This window comes from Suricata suricatta, chromosome 4, assembly GCF_006229205.1.
Source record: "Suricata suricatta isolate VVHF042 chromosome 4, meerkat_22Aug2017_6uvM2_HiC, whole genome shotgun sequence".
In the NCBI taxonomy this organism is placed as follows: domain Eukaryota; kingdom Metazoa; phylum Chordata; class Mammalia; order Carnivora; family Herpestidae; genus Suricata; species Suricata suricatta.
Window position 1 is genome coordinate 101396049 of NC_043703.1, and position 20048 is coordinate 101416096.

A 20048-nucleotide genomic window follows, 5' to 3' on the forward strand; every position below is an offset into this window, starting at 1 on the left:
GTCATTTGATGAAGCTTCTAGTGGAAGAGATGCCAGGTTATGCTTTGGTCATTCTGAAATCTGTTCTTCCATGGGTCACATTTTTTAACCTAAAAGAAACTTCCAGTGGGTTCCATATAATTTTGGGAAATGCCTTTTCTGTGTTCTATTTTCACATTTATGCCATACTGTGGAATGGTTTAATTAAAACACAAGGTTGTATTTTAAATGACTCAACATTTTATTAAAAATTGTATCTTACAAGGATATTTTTATTTTCCTTATTTTTTTCCTCCTCAAATTCTTGTGCATGCTCTCATGTTTCAAGAAACAATAATAAATTTTGTAGTATTAATTGAGAAATTTTAAGTTTTACAATACTAAGATGAAAGGTGACTTATGTTATTAGTTATTGAGATATAAACATATGTGTTATGACCAGGTTACAGGGTCTTAATCGAAATGATTATTTCAGATTATAAGAAATTCTGGGAGGACCTCTTGATGACAGAGATTTTTTTCCTGTTGCCTTGGTATTTTCGGAATATCTTACACATCATCTACTATATGTGTCTTTGTTGTAAGTTAGAGTCTGGTTAGATAGAGCATTTGAACTCTATTCAACTTGGCAGTATAAAGAGCCTAGAGTCCAATGATTTGTCTTTAGGGCGGTGTTTGGGGAATAACAAAATATTTCAGAATCATTAAGGATATCAGAAGGGAATTTGGGAGTGGTTGAAATGCTTTGTGTACTTCTAAGAAAGCAGGATGGGAGAGATTAGAGGAGGAAAATGGTTTTTAAAAATTTCACTTAGTGATGTGTAACTATAACAAGACTTATTGCAGGTTCATAATAAAATGATTATAAACTAGTAAAAAAATGAGATTTATTTTGATCTCAGTTTAATAAAACTGAGAAGGTGAAACAAAAAACAATTCAAATGTGTCAAAGCCAGGGTTATTGATGAGCAATATTAGAACTCCCTCTTGGGCAAAGATAGATCTGTTAAGAAGACTTTTAAATACAGGGTGTATGATATCATTTTGGTGCAAATGGTGATACCATAGATCACTTCTTTAAACATGATTTTTAGGTTGATAGGCTCTGAGACAGGTAGTATCAAGTCTTAGAAAGAACATAGACTCAGCTCAGAATATGCTGGGTCAACTGGCTGTGTGGTCTTGGATAGTTTTTTCATCTCAGTTTCTTTCCTTATAAATTGAAGTGATTCCTTTTCTCTCATAGGCTTATACAGAGAAGGTTCCCTGCCTTCTCCTCCCCCACATGTTTCAGGTTTCTAGAAGAGTTTTGCTATATATCTTTCTGTTCTCCAAGATCATGCCAATCACTAAGGGCTAAAGAGCTAAAAGAAGAAGAAAATGGTTAGAAGTTGTTGTTTGAATTAAGTAGTACATGAAAATTTAAACTACCTTGTCTACACATGCTAAACAAAGAAGGGTGTTTTTTAATATTGAAGATAAATGGTTCTTAGCCCCATGGCCTAAAAGGAAACCTACAATTTTTGCTTTTGGATTAGGTGTGGAGATGTGCACCAGTCTTGCACATATGGCTCAAAGCCTAAATCAAGCATAAATAAGTGGTTGTGATTTGAACCTGATTGTTGATTGCTTTTTAGTCAGACTACTTTCCTTTGTTCTTTCATGTCATTCAAATATTTTGACCATTGAGTGTACATTATTGAACATAGTTCTTGTGTCGTTATGGACAAGAGCATGTTTAGTGTATTGCCTAATTCTGGATCACAAGCACAAATGCATGTGCAGGTCAGAAGGGAAGCCGGGCCTACCTAATAAAACTGTGAACACTGGTAACTGGTCAACGAGAGAACATGTGTTTAATCCAGAGAGTAGTCACCAGTGAGTGGCTTATCGCCACAAGGATGGCTGCATATTGCCAGATATTCCAATATTTTTTGAAAGAAGTCAGAAATGCAGGGTCTGATGTGGACTCTCTTGATTTTTAAAACACTGCCCAACAAATAGAGCCCACATCTGAGGGCTGCTGGTTTGTGTACTCAGATTCTAGCTGCAGTTAGCTTTTTCCTCATGATCGGCCTCCTGATAGCACGATGGTTAAGAGCTAGGTAACTTGCATATGAATCACAGTGTGTATGACCTTGGCAAGTTACTTGGCAATCTCTGTGCCTTGGTTTCCTCGCTTATGAAATAGAGATGATAATACCAGTGCTTATCTCATAGCATTTTGGAGGGAAGAATTAAATGAGTTAAAATATGTAAAGTGTTTAGAATGAAGTCCGGGACATAGCAGGTGATGTAGAAGTGTCTGATATTATTAGAGCCTCTTTCATGTCCTCTCATTAAAGAGGTCACACCCCTCTTCCTGTGAGGTCTGGGAAAAGGGGAGGAAAAAGACAAGGGAAACAAACCTTTATTGTGTACTAGGAATCATGCCAGGTGCTTTGTATGACATTTTCTCATTTACTCCTCATGCAGACTTTTGAGGCAGGTTTCATTCCCATTTTATAGTACAGAGAACTGAGACTCTATCAGATTCAGTAGCTTGTCCAAGGTAGAGTTGGGATTTGGACTTATCTGGGTATGATTCCAAAACTCACCATTTTACACCAGAAATCTTACCATTCTTGACTTGTGAATTTGATGCCTGGCAGGACCTTCTTCATACAGGGTTTTAAGATAAATTGCCCTCTAAATGAGTATGTTTGAGTTAGAGAAACTAGGGAGAGCTTTGTTACCCATAAACTCACTTACCTCTCCCCAAGCAAGCATGAGCTCCTTAAGGACAAGGACTGGGTCTTTGCTCTACCTGGAACTCCCAGCACATTGAAGGAGCTCAAGTGCTTACAAAGGAGCAAAAAAGAGGCTCAAAATAGGAGGCTCTCAACCTACAGTTTTAGAGGAGTCTGAACATTGCCCGCCCTGACAACAGATTAATTAATTACTGCGCTAAAAGTCCCCCAGGATGTTACAAAACCTTTCCCTCACTTCCCAGGGGTTCCCTTCTTCTTCCCAGGGAATAGAATCAGAGTGGATGGGTGTGTGAAGGTGTGCATGCAGGGATGGAAGAAGGGGGGAAGAAAAGTATGAAAGTGGGAAATCTGTCTGTTTAGATAAAAAAGAGCATGGGTGTGAAAGGCAAAAGCCATCAAGCAAACTTCCTGTCAGCTGCACACGATGATCTTAGGATCAGATGAACTTCCCAAACCAGGACAGAATAAAAAATCACACACAATAATTTATTTGGAAAGCCTTTTTCACCTCCACATGCTCTGCTGAAAACAGCTTTTGTTTTTGGTAGATGGACTAAAAGAGTATGGGAAGTTTACTTAAAAGAATATCTGCTATTATAAATCACATAAAGCCTTTCCCAATTAGGGTGTAAGTCACATCCATTTACAACTCTGAAGCAGAAAAACACGAATGTCTTTCTGCTGGCTGGTGATATGTTTTTAAGGGATTTCAATTCCTCTTCCATATGAGAAGTTTGAACATCCCCAGATCATGCTAATCCACGTCTCATTGACTCAAACGTGTTAGGAGTCAGTGACATTATGAAAACCACAAACTAAATGATTAATAGTTTTATTTTCAAGAATCAAGTGGAAAACAAACAGGCCAATAGAATTATACCAGTCTGTCCCTTTATCACTTTGGTCTCTCACGAGAGCGAGGGGACTGTCAGATCTCCTGCAGCATCATACTTCTGCTCTTCTTCACTCTATTCAGATGGTGTGCCAAGGCTATGAAGGCCACACAGTCTCACCCCAGGGGTCAGGCAGCCTCACAGATGGGTCTTTGGAACTAATCCAGATACAGAGCAACACTGAGCCCATCCATCCAGAGTCAAGCATCCGTGTCCCAACGAATGTCCAGCAAATGCGATTTAATAGGCTTAATCTGGCAAGTTACTAAACCTGTCTCTATCTCAATTCCCTCATCTGTGAAATGGGAATAATCCTAGAACTGATCTCACATGTCTGTGATGATTAAAGGAGCTTTGCTACATGTAAAACACAGCAGGACTAGCGATGCTCATTAATATTTTTAATAAAATGTTTTAAAGGCGATATTGATCGCAGGTGTAGGTGATAAAAATTGTATTGGCAATAACCTCTATCAAAATGCTTTGGCTTTTCAAATGATTTTAAAAGGACTTTGATATGAGATCAAGCTCCTTTATTTACCTCTCTCTGAAAATTAGCCATTTCAATTATACTCAGACTTCTATCTCTTTCTGTAAACTATCTAGACTTTCAGAATGCTCTTGTTCCTCAAAAGGAAAAATGGTGTAACTATATAGCAACTTCATGGAGATGTAGTCGTGGTTCATTAGATGAATTAAACATGGTTTTTAAAAAATAAATCAAAGGGGTATGAGCTTCACTTTTTTAAAAGAGTAGCTTTGGTCTGTACTGTTTCCTATACTAGATTATTTCTCATTTTCACTAAGTGGGATACAAAATTATCAAGCCCAAATTAAAATTTCACAAAGCTTGGTTTCCTAGTTTATGCCACAAGGTAAACACCTTGGATCAGTGGAATGCATCAGTGTCAATTTTCAGGAACGTCCTTATGACATTTCCATATATCACATTACTGTAGGTAGGAGAACTGATTAGCACTATAGCGACAAAGCAGAATTCAGAAGTATGCTCTGTAGTAACACTTCATTTAAAATATGCTTAATCTTCAAGATCTTCCTTTGATAAGGTTGAGATGGGGCAGTATCGTTTAGCAAAAGACCACAGGCTTTGACTCAAATAGACCTGTATTTGAATCTCAGATATATTACTTATTATTGAGTTTTGAATATATTAATTATTCTAATCAATTTATGAAACAAATGGTTCTCAAACTTGAACATGACCCCGAATCACCTAGAAGCCATGTTGATAAATTGTAGACACCATTCCCAGAGTTTCTGATTCACTAGATTTATTGTTTTGCCCAAGAAGTTGCATTTCTATTTTGTTTCCATGTTAATATGACAATGATGCTGGTCTGAGGACCACACTTTTAAAACCACTCGGATACACTATGTGCAATAAATTAGGTTCAGATGGTTCCTGAGTTAGGCCAGGATTTCTGTATTTGTAAATGGGAAGAATACTGACTTGGAAGATTTTCTGAGAAGATTAGACATATTGTGTAGATTCATCCAGACCTTAATCAGCGGTCAATAAATAGTAGATATTATTCTCCAGAATCAGATAGCTCTGCATTCAAGTTCTAGTGACTGATTGCTGACTTGAATGATCCACTGTAAACTTCATAACCTCTCAAAACATCATTCATTTGTAAAGTGGATGCTATGGTCTCACTTGTATTCCCCCTAAATTCATATATTGAAGTCTTAACCCCAGTGTAATGACATTTGGAGTTGGGGCTTGGGGGAGATAATTAGGTTTTGGTGAAGTCATGGGGGTGGCACCTCATGATGGGATTAGTCTTCTTATAAGAAGAGGCCAGGGAGCTCACATCCTCTCTTTCTTCACCATGTGAGGACATAGTAAGAAGGTGGCCATCTGCAAGCTAGAAGGAGAGGCCTCATCAAGAATCTAAATGACTGGCACCTTGATCTCATTCTCCAGAACTTAGAGACATTCCTGTTTTCAAGTCATTTTATGTATTTTGTTATGGCAGCCGAAGCTAATGCAATGGACATAATCACTACCCTGTAAATAAATCCCTACCCTGTAATATATATGTGTGTGTGTGTGTGTGTGTGTGTGTGTGTGTGTGTGTGTTATATCAATGATACTGTGTGTACAGCACTTGGAACAGTGCTGGCTATTTGTAATGGGAGGTACCTAATGTATATTAATAGTATTATTTAATAATTGCACTCATCATTGTGCCCTGGCTTCCAGCTCTTTTGCAGGATTTCTCTTCATGTTAACTTTCCTAAGAACTCCTCAAATCTGATGGTAACTTATTTCAGACAAAATTGTTGAGGGCTAATTTACATCACTGCCTTTCAACTTGGTTGCTGCAGATAAATTTCTGTCCCAGCATCTCATCTTTGGACCAGCACATATTCATACAAGAACAATACTATCAACCTTCTTTCTGGGTTCAGCCTATCCAAGAGAATAAGTCCTCTCACGTGGCTCATTTTCTGGTGACGTTCCTTTTTCTGGTGTCTCCTGGGTGGTATCTTGCACATGTGTTTTCCATTAAAGTAGCAACTACAGAGTGGCAGCTGTGAATCTTTTCTGGCTGGAGCTCATGTTCCATTTTCTTCTTTTGTAATTAGCCTAGGGTGGAAGATTTTGGAGGAAGGGAGGGGGAGGTTTATTTGTGAATTGAAAATTGGACTTTATGCATATGACTTTGGGTTAAATTGCTCAAACTTAGCTGTGATGAAAACTTTCCCCCAGTGCTCCCACTCTCATTAAAATTTCTTCATTTATAAGTAGATTCCTCAGGCTTTACATTGCTACAATGTTCAAGCATCTACTTCTGTTTAAAACATCATGTTAAAGTATTAAACATTTGACTGATGCCTTAAAAGCTGAAAGAAAGAAAAAGAAGTCAAATGCTTCTGATTATTTTAGGTATAATATTTCACCATGGTGAATAACATTCTTGTAATCACCTAGACATGAATGAGCAAGCTATCAGGGGGTCACTTTTATTAGTTTTTATTATTTTACTTATGAAAAAGATACTTTGTAGCCATTCTGGAAAAGGTTGGGCAGTTTCTTATGAAGTCAAACATGCATGTACCATGTGACCAAGTAATCCCACTCCTAGGTATTTTACCCAAGAGAAGTGAAAGCTATGTTCACAACAAACCTTGTGCACAGATGTTTATAGCAGTTCAATTCATAAATGCCCCAAAACTGAGAAAAACTTAAGTATCTTTCAATGGGTGAATGGGAAAAGAAACTGTGATACATTCATACAGTGGAATACTACTCAGAAGCAAAAAGGAGCAAATTATTAAGACAAGCAACAATTTGGATGAATCCCAACAGCATTTAGATGAGTGAAAAGTTACAGGACAAAGGTTAAATGACATTTTTGAAGAGATAAAACCATAGTGACAGAGAACAGACCAGAGGTTTGCCAGTGGTTTGCCAATGGTTAAGGGTATGAGTTTATTAATTAGTGGCACCAGAGAATTTAGGGGGTGATAGAATTGTTCTGTACCCTGAAGAGCAATGGTGGTTCTATGTCTCTATATGTGTACTAAAATTCATAGAACTGTACATCAAAACAAGTCTATTTTACTAAGCTAATTAAAAAGAAAAAAGATTGAGTGCCTAGGTGGCTCAGTTGGTTAAGTATCTGACTTAGGCTCAGGTCATGATCGCATGCTTCGTGAGTTCAAGCCCTGTGTCTTACTCCATGCTGAAAGCTCAGAGCCAGGAGCCTGCTTCGGATTCTGTGTCTCCCTCTCTCTCTGTCCCTCTCCTGCTTGCATGCTGTCTCTGTCTCAAAAATGAAAAATAAACATTAAAAAAAAGATTGGTAGTGGGAAAAAGATATTATGTGTCTTTCAGGAATACAAAAGACTATCTCAGTGTGCTATGCAGTGAGGGATTTAAGTGTGTGTTGATTAGAATCTATTATGGAATTACGGTATAGCTAAGAAATCTCAAAAAGAGATTTACTTTTTATTATTACCCATAATGAAGGGAAGAAAAAAGGATAGGTTCAGTTTTACCCATGGTTTCACATAAAACAACTAAAAAATCATAAGACAATACAACGAGTTAACAATACTTACAGACTGCTTTTTAAAATCTCCAATCCTCACCAATTACTAACTTTCTGATCTCCATTGCATTTTCAACATGAATTGTATCTGGATTCTGAGATGCTTGACATGGGAAGTAGTTGGGTCAAAAGTGGGAGTTCACTTTCCTTTACACTGTACATCAGCTATTCATATCCTACCATCTGAAACTAATTTGTTTTGTGTGATTTATTCCATTAAGTTGCTGGAATAAACAATGCATGCACAGCTCCTCAGATGTGTATTCAGCAGGGACTTGCTTGCCTGTGTATGATTTTCAGCTTTCCCATAGCTTTTGGAAATACCATCCAGCACATGGGATGTCATGTGGGTTCTCGGAGGGCCTATGATTTATAAACTAGGGTATGTGTGTGTGTGTGTGTGTGTGTGTGTGTGTGTGTGTGTGTGTGTTTTAAATCTGTGATTGATGTGATATGGGCCATGGTCCCCTTTCCCAAATTGTTCCTAAGTCCAGTTCAGTGAACTAATAATGGGGAACAGACATGTCCACTCCATGTCTCTGGTCCAAATAATCACAACAGGGTTGGGATTGTTTAGTTAAATGGATGAGATATTACAGCATTGTGTTCGGTCACTTGCCTCCCAAGGAAATGAAAGGTTACCTCAGATGGTAGATTTTCCATGGTGGCTTTTGGTTGCTAAGTGTGCCCGCCTTTACTTCTGTGATACGGATGCAAAAGCACAAGTGATGGCATGATAGAAAGAAATAAGTCACAGTCCTCACAGACCTCACAAATTTCTTCACAGTCCTTGTAATGTATGCAAGTCCTATCATACCACATGTTCCAAACTGCATTTTGCCTCTTTTAAAGAAAGGCTATACTAGGGCCAATATGGGTCACATCTAGTGTTTGTCCCCCAAATCCATTTTTTTGTTCCCATCATTAAATCCAAGTATTACTTAAATATTTCCCTTCTGAATCCATATGCCATCATTGTCACTTTGAGACAGAGAGTATGAATAATCACAGAATATCTCAGAATACACTTGCCAATTCTAGAACTATACTTTTGAGTTTCTCTGTGTAGTGAAAGGACTCCTTCTCTAGGAATCTTCTGGTATGTGGTTCCCTCTTGCCTTATGTTCTTAGAGGCCATCAGTCCTTATGTTATTCAAAAGTATTTTTGGAGCATCTTTTATATACCAGGCACTGTTCTAGCTATTGAATATATAAGAAAAAGTCATAGGCTTATTGGAGTGAGGAAGAAATAGAATCAAGAAGGAGATAAAAATAATTTCAGAATATGTGAAATGCTAGGAAGGAAATAAAATATACCTAAGACTGAGTGTGGTTTTAAGGGTGGGGAGAATGCATTACTTTAGAAAACACGTGGTCATGGATGACCTCTTTGAAGAGGTCACATTTGAGTTGAGTCTGGAAATAAGAAGCCAGGTGTGTAAAGACTGAAGGAAGAACATTCTAGAGCAGGTTGTTTAATCCATTGGGCACTAAACTTTTCATGTTTGAGATATAGGGATGGGAATTGCCTCTCTCACATTTTAGTTAATCTTCCACCTAAGGAATTATTTCCTCTCTTAAAGCCTTGGGCAGAGTGGTCTTAGCGATCCTGGTATCCACTTTCACCAGGGAACCAAAGTCAGAATTCTGTGAAATTGGATGTTGCTGCAGTTCTGCCTCTGTAGCTGATCACAGGCCTATGTTGACAATCAGAACATCAATTGTATTGTATTCCTTACCCTCTTCGAGAACCTTGGCTCTTCGGGAATTTTTACCTGATGAGGCGAATCAAATATCCTTGTCCTAGAGGATAAAAGTCCTTGGTGGTTTTGTCTTAATTGGATCATCACTATTTCCACTGATCAGTATTTCTGTGTTTGGGAGTCCTATGGTGTGTTCCAATGAATCCCTGGGTTCTAGACATAGCCTTTCTCACCCCTACTGTGTAGCAGCAACCTAATTTCCCCTTGGTAATTGAGGCCAGTCACTTTGGACAGCACAAAGAAGTGCCTGTTGGTGTAGTGGTTTAAAAAGCACCCAGGAACCTCAGTCTTTAATTTAACAGAACTATGTTTGAACATCAGTTGTTTCTTTTCCTTTCCTTCTTCTGCTACATATGAAGAACAGTGGTGGTGACTAATTTTACAATTTAGGTTCGAGGTAGGTGTAACTGAATTGACATCATACCCAGGGTCAATACAATGGATATAGGACCTTCTGTTTCAAGATACATGCATTTTTCATACAGATAAAGGACAGGAGAGGACGTTGAGGAACAACAGTGATGAATTATACTGGAAATTTTGCATTTACCTTTCCATATATACTGTCTACTCTTCTCTGTACCAGTAGGTTCACCTCTCAGACTGTAAAATCTGGGCTGTTTTGCCTTTTGGCTTCCAGGTGAGTTTAACCAATGAGAAACACTAGATGGAGCTCAAAAGGCAAGAGGAGGAAAGAAGTTAGAATTTTTTTTCTGAACTCCCACACCCAACCAGGCTATGATTTGATAATGGCTTTCTCTCTCTGCCTAAAGACATATATATATACCTCTTGTCAGTGGCTCCTTTCTTAGGGCTCCAATTCTGGTGACAATTCTTTCTACTTTCATCCCTGCAGGACTGGTGGTATTATCGCTCTGCTACTGCTGCAATTAAAAGCCCTTGGGTCCTTCAAAGCCTCCGAGTCCTTTAACCCTGTCTAGGTCTTTGTGAAGTTCTTTCAGTTACCCTTTGGAGTGTCTATAATGCTCCTACTGGAACGTGGACTCCTAAACACAGGGAACAAATTGTATGGCATAAACTGGAAAGGGTAGGCATTAATTAAAACATGCGAAGTAGGCAGCAATAACCAACTTTTATCGCGTTGCAAAGTTAATGTGAAGTTGAGGATTTTTGGCAGGGGAGTCATGCCACCTCTTTCACCACTCCTTTTCAGAATATTTCTTGTTCATATGTGTATCGAGGTACTCTCAGTTGTGGTCAAGCCTCATCTATGAGTAGCCAAGAGCAATGGCATCATTACATGATTCACATTATATTCTGCATTTAAAAAACTGAGGCATAACTGACATATAATCTTATACTAGTCTCAAGCATAAAGCATAATGATTCAATATTTATATACATTACAAAATGATCACTACAGTAGGTCTAAGTCATGCCCACTTCCTTTTTTTAATGATTATTCTAACTATCTAGGGAGAGAATGGCTTTGAGAAACACACACACACACACACACACACACACACACACACACACACGTAATAAAGTAGCAAATGAGTAATTATTATGTTAATAGCTAATATTTGAGTGCTTATTTTATCCTAGACAGTGTTTTAAGCACTTAAATGTATACTCTTTTCTCATCTTCATAACCTCCTTATGAGGTTATTATTTTCACTTTGGAGATGGGAAAACTGAGGCACATGAAGTCAAGCCACTTGTTCAATAACAATCAGTAAGTGGTGGAGCATTCTGACTCTAGAGTCTTTACTCTTAACGATTAAGCAGTCTGGGTGCCTGGGTGCTTCAGTCAGTTAAGTGTCCGGCTTCAGCTCAGGTCATGATCTCATAGTTCGTGGGTTTGAGCCCCGTGTCAGATTCTGTGCTGCCACTTCAGAGCCTGGAGCCTGCTTCAGATTCTGTGTCTCCCTCTCTCTCTGACCCTCCCCTACCCACGCTGTCTTTCTCTCTCTCAAAAATAAAATACAACATTAAGAAGATTAAAAAACAATTAAGCAGTGTCTCCCCCGGGGAAAGGGAGACATGGAAGAGGTTTTTGCAGAAGAACAAGAGACAGAGGAACCTGGACTATGATGGAAGCAGTGTCAGTGATGAAGACTGTCTAGATATGGTCTATAGTTGGGATGAGCTGGTGGGAATGACACAGAGGGGGATCAAAGTGAATCCCAGCGTCATGAGTTGAGCAACTAAACAGATGCCAGTGCCTTTAGCAAAATGCAAATTTGTGAGTTCAAAAAAATAAGTTATGTTCTGGTCATGTTAAGGTTATCCATCCAAATGGAGATGTGAACTATATTAGAGTTTTCCAGAAAAATAAAACCGAAAATATCTATCTTTATCTACCTATCATCTCTCTACTGAGAGAGACATAGAGATTTTTTAGGGATTTGGCTCACAAAATTATGAAGACTGAGAACTCTCTAGATCTAAAGCTGGCAGGCTAAGGATCCAGAAGAACCAATGGTGGAAGTTCCAGTAGAAGACAGATGTCCTAGTTCAAGGTAGTCAGGCAAGTGGAGCTCCCCTTTACATACGAGATGTTCAGCCTCTTTTTTTTCTATTCAGGCCTTCAGTTGATTGGATGAGGGCTACCCACTCTAGGAAGGGCAATCTACTTTACTCAGTCTTCTGTTTCAAATGTTTATCTCATCCAAAAATATCCTCATAGACACATCCAGAATAATGTTTGGCCAAATATGTAGATACTCTGTAGCCCAGTAAAGTTGACACATAAAACTATCACAGTCCACATTTTGTCATCTTAGCCACCCAGGAGCATATCCTTAATCCATACTTAATCTTTAAATAAATATAACAACAAGGTTATCATTCCACCTAACATTATAGAGCTTTCCTGCATATAAAACAAAATACACAAACCCCTTCCCCAGAAGAAGTAGGTCCTTGAGTAAAGTTTACTCTTCTTGATATCCTGTAACTTATATACTATGATTTAAAATTAGCAATATTTATGTTATATGATAAGGGAACAAGAGAAAAGACAAAGAAATTTTCTATATATGTATGTATGTATGTATGTATGTGTATTCATACTCATAAAAAATAAGGAGAAATCCTCATGACAGTTGCAGTGTTCATTCCTATAACTTGTTATGTGGCTAAGCTGGTATTTATAATTTCCTTCTTCTATCCTGTACTCTCTGCCCTCAGGAAGCACCTCACCTCAGCTGATCATGGTTCTTTACCTGGTGGGGTGACACAAAATTTCACACCTAAAGGGTATGAGACATTGGTAGTCTTGCCTAGATTGCATTGTTATAGTTTTCCATTGACTTTAATCATGAGGCGTGGTAATACTAAAAGATACACAAAGGGATCCCCTGTTTTCCAGATATACCCTTCCTTTCCTTCATTGTGGAGTAGCAGCCCAATTTTTCCTTGGTAGTCAGGATCAATAAACCCAATCAGCCCAGTAGCTCTCTTCTTTGCCTGTTGATTCAGTGGCATGAAGAGTTTAAAGTGGCTGGGCAACAGTCTTAACTTTCAGTTCAATGGAATATTCTTGTGTCTCCTGGTGGAAGCATTCCTCCCTTTAGAACAAAGACCTCTAGCATAAGGTCATAAGAACAGGAAACAAAAATTTTCCTAGGGGGTTGCTAGGGGTAAAAGTGGAACCACTCTCATTTCCACCCCTTGATTCCTGGAACCATGAATCCTGGCTATGGGAGAAACAATACCATATATGGAGGCTGATTTAGAGCATATACAGCCTTCCAGAGAACCTTGCCCCAATCCTACAAGGTATTACCAACTGACGCTGTAACTGAGTCTTCAAAAAGCCACTCCACCACTCTGTCAGGAAAACTGTTTTGGGATTGTGGGAAACATAGTAAGACCACTTAATTCCACGAGAATATGCCCATTATTACACTTCGTTGTCTGTGAAATGAGTCCCTTGCTCAGAAAAAATGCTGTGTGAGGTAACCTGATGGTGGATAAGGCATTGTATAAGCCTATGCGCATAGTAGTTTCGACAGAAGCATTGCATGCATGGAAGGCAAATCTATATCCAGAGTAAAAGTCCATTCCAGTGAGAACAAAATGTTGCTCCTTTCATGATGGAAGTGATCCAGTATAATTAACCTGTCTGCAGGTTCTGGTTGATCACCCTAGGGAATGGTGCCATCCTGGGAAGTCACTGGTGGTTTCTACTACTGAAAGATTGGGTACACAGCAGTAGCCAGGTTGGCCATAATGAATGGAAGTCCATGTTGCTGAGCCCATGCAAACCCTCCATCCTTGCCACCATAGCTACTTTGTTTATTAGCCCATTGGAGGATAAAAGGAGTGTCTGGAGAAAGTGGTTGACTGTTATCCACAGAATAGGTTTATTATCCACTTGATTATTAAAATCCTCTTTTGTTGAGTTAACACTTTGGTGAATATTCACATGTGACAAATATCTTCATGGTGGTTTAACCCATTCAGAAAGGTCTATTCCCTTTTGTTGAGGTAACCCTTCGGTGAATATTCACATGTGACGAATATCTTCATGGTGGTTTAACCCATTCAGAAAGGTCTACTCCCATACCTCTTCCCTCAATTTCCCTGCCACCACTTTTCTAATCATGTTCCTTCCAAATCCTTGACCATCCAGCCAAAACATTGGCCACACAATTGATGAATCAATATATAATGATATTTCTGCCCATTTCTTGTTCTAAGCAAAGTGAACAACGAGGTAAACTGCTTGAAGTTCTGCCCACTGGGAGGATTTCCCTTCATCGCTGTCCTTTGAGATATCCCAGAAAGAGACTGCAGTGCTACAGCTGTTCATTTTGGGTGATGCCTGCACATCATGCAGGACAATCTGTAAACTGGGTCTGAGTCTTTTCTTCCTCTGTCAAGTGGTCCTAGAGAACTCTCCGTGAGGCCATAGGAGCAGGCTGGGAGACAAAAGGCAGTGTAGCAGGAACCATGGGCCTTTGGGCCACTTCATATAACTTACTTGTGTCTTTAGGGCCTGCTCAGGCTAGATTGCATATATACCTCTTGCATTTGATAATGGAGTGCTACTGTGCATGCCCAACTTTATGGCTTGCTAGATCAGGTAACACTTTTTGAGGGCCATCTTAGGTTACATGATAACTTAGTGGTCCATGGTAAAGCATTCAGTCTCTACTAAGTCCCAGTATCAGGCCAAGAGTTGTAACTCAAAGGAGAATAGTTATTTGGCAATGTTGGTAGGGCTTTGAACCAAAATCCTAAGGGTCTGCACTGTGACTCACCTATAGAGACATGCCGAAGGCTCTAAACAACATACTTATCTGCCACTGACATTCAAGTCCCATTGGATCTGTGGACCATATGGCCCAAGTGGAAGAGCCACTTGCACAGCAACCTTGTCCTGTTGCAGAGTCTTATCTTGGTCTGGTCCCTGGTCAAAATGGACAGCTTGTTCAATCAGTCGTAAATGGGCTTAAGTGCCACACCCAAAAAAGGGATATGTTGCCTCCAAAATCCAAAGAGGCTCACTGGCACTGTGCCTCTGCATTGTCATAAGAGGGCCCAGATACAACAACTTATCCTTCACTTTGAAGAGCTTTCTTGACACGCTCTATACTAGTGAATCCCTAGAAATTTCATTGAGGTAAAAGGTCCCTGAATTTTTTCAAATTTATTTTCTACCTTCTGGCAAATGTCTGATCAATAAGTCCAGAGTAGTTGTTACTTCTCATTACTAAGTTCAATCAACATAATGTCACCAATATAATGGACCAGTATAATATTTTATGGAGGTAAAGGTAATCAAATTTCTGTGAACTAAATTATGGCAGAGGGCCAGAGAGTTGATATACTCCTGAGGTGGGACAGTGAAGGTGTATTGCTAGCTTTACCAGTTGGAAGAAAACAGTTTCTGGTGGTCCTCATCAGCAGATTTGGAGAAAAAGGGATTTGCCATATCAATAGCTACATACCAGGTACAAAGGGATGTGTTAATTTGTTCAAGCAATGAAATCATATCTGGTACAGCACTTGATTAAGCTTGCAATAATCCAGTCATTCTTCTGGATCTATCTGTCTTTTGCAAAGGCCAAATTGGCAGAAAATGGGGATATGGTAGGAATCACCACTCTTGGCTTCTACCAGATCATTCATGAAGGCACTAATCTCTGCAGTTCCTCCAGGAGTGAAGCATTGCTTTTGGTTTACTATTTTCCTAGGTATGTATAGTTCTAAGGACTTCCACTTAACCTTTCCCATAATAGTAGCCAGTTATTAATTATCAGGGAACCAATGTGAGAATTATGCCAGTTTCTTAGTGTATCTATTCCAATTTTGTATTCTAGAAAATGAGAAATAACCACGGGGTAGATCTAGGTACCCACTGGGCCCACTGTGAGATAGACTGGAGATAAAGCTTCATTGAACACCTGACTTCCATAATTTGTGGACCACAGTAACATTTTCATCTATGGAATTAGTGTTAGTGTAGAGCCAGTGTCCATATTCCCAAAGGTCTGATTATTTCCTTTCCCCATTTCAGTTACCCTGGTAAAAGGCTATAGATCTCTTTGGGAATGGCTGGGAGAAAGATAAACAGTGTAAATTTTGTTTTGTTTTGTTTTTTAATTTTTTATGTCATTTATATTTGAGAGAGAGAGAGAGGGAGAGAGAGAGTCTGTGTGTGTGTGTGTGTGTGTGTGTGTGGCGTGCGTATGAGTGGGGGAGGGGCAGAGAGAGACGGAGACAAAGAATCTGAAGCAGGCTCCAGGCTCTGAGTTGTCAGCACAGAGCCCAATACGGGGCTCGAACTCACTAGCCGTGAGATCATGGCCTAAGCCAAAGTTGGACACTTAACCAACTGTGCCACCTAGGTGCTCCAACAGTATGAGTTTTAAACTATACTGGCGTTCTGTCTCAAGAAGATTCAGGCTCCCTTTCACTCAAGGAGTTCTGGGTATGTAAACTGGCTCAAATCTGGGAATTGACTGATGGTGATGATTTTTTCTGGTTCAGATTAGACTTTTGTTCACGTGACCTAGAATTTTTTCTGCTTATACAGATAAGTAAGAATTTAGTGGGCTTCCAATCTATTTTAATACTATTAGGAACACCATGATTGACTAGCAAATGCTATAGTCCTCATGACTTACACTGTTCTGATTGCTATTTTGAATCCACTGTAACTTAGGTGAACCATGCCACTTCACTTTTGGTGATTGAGCATTGCCACCCCTCCAGGATCCAATTACTCCCCTCATACTTGGGTTCCCTAATTCAATGATGGCAGTTCCCACTGGAAGATCTGACTTCTAGAGAGGAGATTTTCAAAGATCTAGGGTTCCTGCATGAATTTATATGTCATAGTTGTGGTGGAAGGTATGTCTTCCTGGAACCTCATAGGGTAGGTGAGCAAGTCTTAAATGACAAATACACTTTAATATTCCAATCTCCCTAAGCCTTTGGACCCTTTTTTACATTAAACCAAGGTAAGTCTGGCATTTCTGACTCACTCATTGTAGACGACCTTTTTCAGTTCATGTATCAGCCAACCAACCAAACTATTATGGTCCTTTCTAACTCTCCATACTGCAACATTAAATGCAAAATCTCTACTTAGTGAGCTCATAGCAATAAATTTGGCCTGATTCAACTGTATGTTTTTTCCACTATTCTTCCACACTCTTATTATCTTTTCCTACCCTATCCTCTGGATTTCTGTCTGTATAAATTAGAGAACTCAAGTACTTCTTCTGGAGTATAGCACATATCTTTAGGGGTCACATTTTGCATTTCACATTTAAAGGTCTGCTGGGTGCTTGGACTCTGTCTTCTTATAGATCTGGATGAAAAAAAGGGTGTGGGGGTTTGGTCCTGAGGAGACTCAGCTTTGTCTTGCATGGAAACTCCTATAGTAGAGGCCATTACAGTTTTCTCAGGAATGGCAGGGTTAAGTTGAAGGGAAGGGAGAGGAGGTGGAGAAGCCACTCTCACTAGCAAACTCCTCAAAATTTAGAGGTTCAGTGTCCCCAGCTTCATCAGGGACTTCCCATCTGTCTTCATTTCAACTTTCATCATCCCACTGTATCTAATCCAATCCAAAGGGCGCCTGCGTCACTTGGTCGGTTAAGCGTCGGACTTTGACTCAAGTCATCATGTTGTGGTTCATGATCAAACCCCATGTAGAGCTCTGTACTAACAGCTCAGAGCCTGGAACCTGCTTCAGATTTTGTGTGTGTCTCTCTCTGCCCCTCCCCCACTCATGCTCTGTCTCTTTGTCTCTCTCTCTCCCAAAAATAAATAAACATTTGAGGCACCTGGGTGGTTCAGTAGGTTGAGCGTTGGACTTCAGCTCAGGTCATGATCACACAGTTTGTGGGTTTGAGCCCTGCCTGGGACTCTGTGTTGGCAGCTCAGAGCCTGGAGCCTGCTTCCGATTCTGTGTGTCCCTCTCTCTCTGCCCCTCTCCAGCTCATGATCTTTCTCACTCTGTCTCTCAAAAAAAAAAAAAAAAAAAACATTAAAAATTAAAAAAAAATTTAATCGAACCTATCCAATCCAAGAGTTGTATATATAGGTCTAGAGCTCAAGGAATAGTCAGGGTTATAGATATGAATTTGGGATTCATTAGCATATGGATAGTATTTAAAGATATAGGACTCAATTTTAAAACCTCTAATCCTTCCACCACCCCTCAGGAGAGACTATAGATAGATAAGGGCCTGAAGACCTAATTAAGGGTCTTTCAAGAATTTCATATTTAGGTATGCACTATTATTCTGAAAAGAAGTGATGATTTCCAGTACAAAAAAAACACATTTATTCAAACAATTACTAAAAGCCCACTAGATGCCGGAAATCTTCTAGATGCTAGGGATACCTCAGTGAATAGTAACACAGTCCCAGCCATCGAGCTACCTAAATTTTGATAAGCAAGATAGAGAATTAACTCCCCCCCCCCAAATAATACACTAAATGTCAAGTAGTGATAGATACTATGAAGAAAAATCAAGCTGGATAAGTAGGGAGTGATGGAAATTAGAGTTGCTATCTTATTTTTTTAAAGATTATTTATTGATTTAAGTCATCTCTACATCCAACGTGGGGCTTGAACTCACAGTCCCAAGAGCAAACGTCACACTTTTGTGACTTTTCTGAGCCAGCCAGACATACTTGCACATACAATTTTATATTTTTTAAAAATATTTTTAAATGTTTTTAATTTATTTTTGAGAGACAGAGAGAGACAGCGCTAGCAGGGGAGGGTCAGAGAGAGAGGGAGATACAGATCCCAAAGCAGGCTCCTGGCTCTGAGCTACTTGTCAGCATAGAGTCTGATGCAGGCCTCTAATCCACAAACCGTGAGATCATGACCTGAGCTGAAGCTGGACGCTTAACTGACTGAGCCACCCAGGCACCCCTGCACATACAATTTTAAATAGGGTAGCTGGGGAAGGTGTTTCTGAAAAGAGGTAGAGACTTGATAGAGCTAGCTATGTGAGTGGTGGGGAGTGGAGTAGCAAGCAGGGAAGAGTGGAAGGAACTGGAAGAGAATCCAGGGGTCTGATTCTGTAGGGTCTTGACAGGGAGAGTGAAGGGGAGAAGAGAGGCAGAAATGGGGAGGCAGAGAGAGAACTGGAGATGGGAGGAGAGGGGAGGAAAAAGGATACAAAAAGCCAGGAGGGCTGGTGCCTGCAGTTGGCAGCTCTTAGAGAGTTGGGGTTCAGAGGCTCTCGAGCAATTGTGGGGGCAGTAAGAAAAAGAGAGGAGATTCCTAGAAGTATTGCTGGTGGTTATGAACTGCTTTTCCTTTAAAAAATTTTAATGTTTGCTTATTTACTTATTTTGAGGTAGAGAGAGAGCAAACAGGGGAGGGGCAGAGAAAGAGGGAGACAATTCCAACCAAGCAGGCTCTGTACCATAAGCATGGAGACCCACAAACTGTGAGATCATGACCTGAGCGGAAATCAAGAGTCAGACACTTGACCGGCTGAGAAACCTAGGGGCCCTAAATTGCTTTTCCTTCAATGGTCTTTGTCAGATATAACTAGAATTGGGGATTATTTTTATGATTACTTATGGCCACTAGCTTGTGTTTTTTTAAATATAGCACTCTACTGGAACTGCCCATATTTGGATTGTTTTTAAATTTAATAAATGTCTCATATTACCTGCAGGAATTCAGAGATCCCACACAGTAGCCTTTTCTCTTTTTGGGGAACATATTCAGCTGAGCATATGAAAGAAATAGATATAAAAATATATACAACATATAGTTTATGGTAAATAACTTATTAAATTGCTTCTGAAATTTAATAAGTATGTATCCATAAAATTTGCATTATTGTTTGTATGCAATATTGTCCCATCCATGTTAAAGTCTATCTATTTCAAGATTATTATTCTTCTGGAAACTCTTGATTTCACCCAGAATATCATAAATTAACTTTTAGTGCTCTCCCTTCACTAGTATGGAAGGTATCCTTCATTAGGATAATGATTTTACTCATTCCTATATCACAAGTGCCTAGGATAGTAGCTTCTACACAGTAGGTGTTCAGCAAATATTTGGTAGGTGAATTAGGAAGTGAAGTAAAATGAACTAGCTTGTCAAACTGCCTTAACCCCTTAACT

General features: G+C 39.4%; 1 long non-coding RNA gene across 1 annotated transcript in view; it reads right to left on the reverse strand.

Moving 5' to 3' along the window:
• Nucleotides 1-6102: 6102 nt before the first annotated feature.
• The window catches only part of LOC115289242, a 49267-nt gene continuing 35321 nt past the window's right edge, over nucleotides 6103-20048 (reverse strand). Inside the window, exon 3 of the long non-coding RNA XR_003907501.1 lies at nucleotides 6103-6236. This is a non-coding gene — a long non-coding RNA (uncharacterized LOC115289242). The remainder of the gene's footprint in view (nucleotides 6237-20048) is intronic.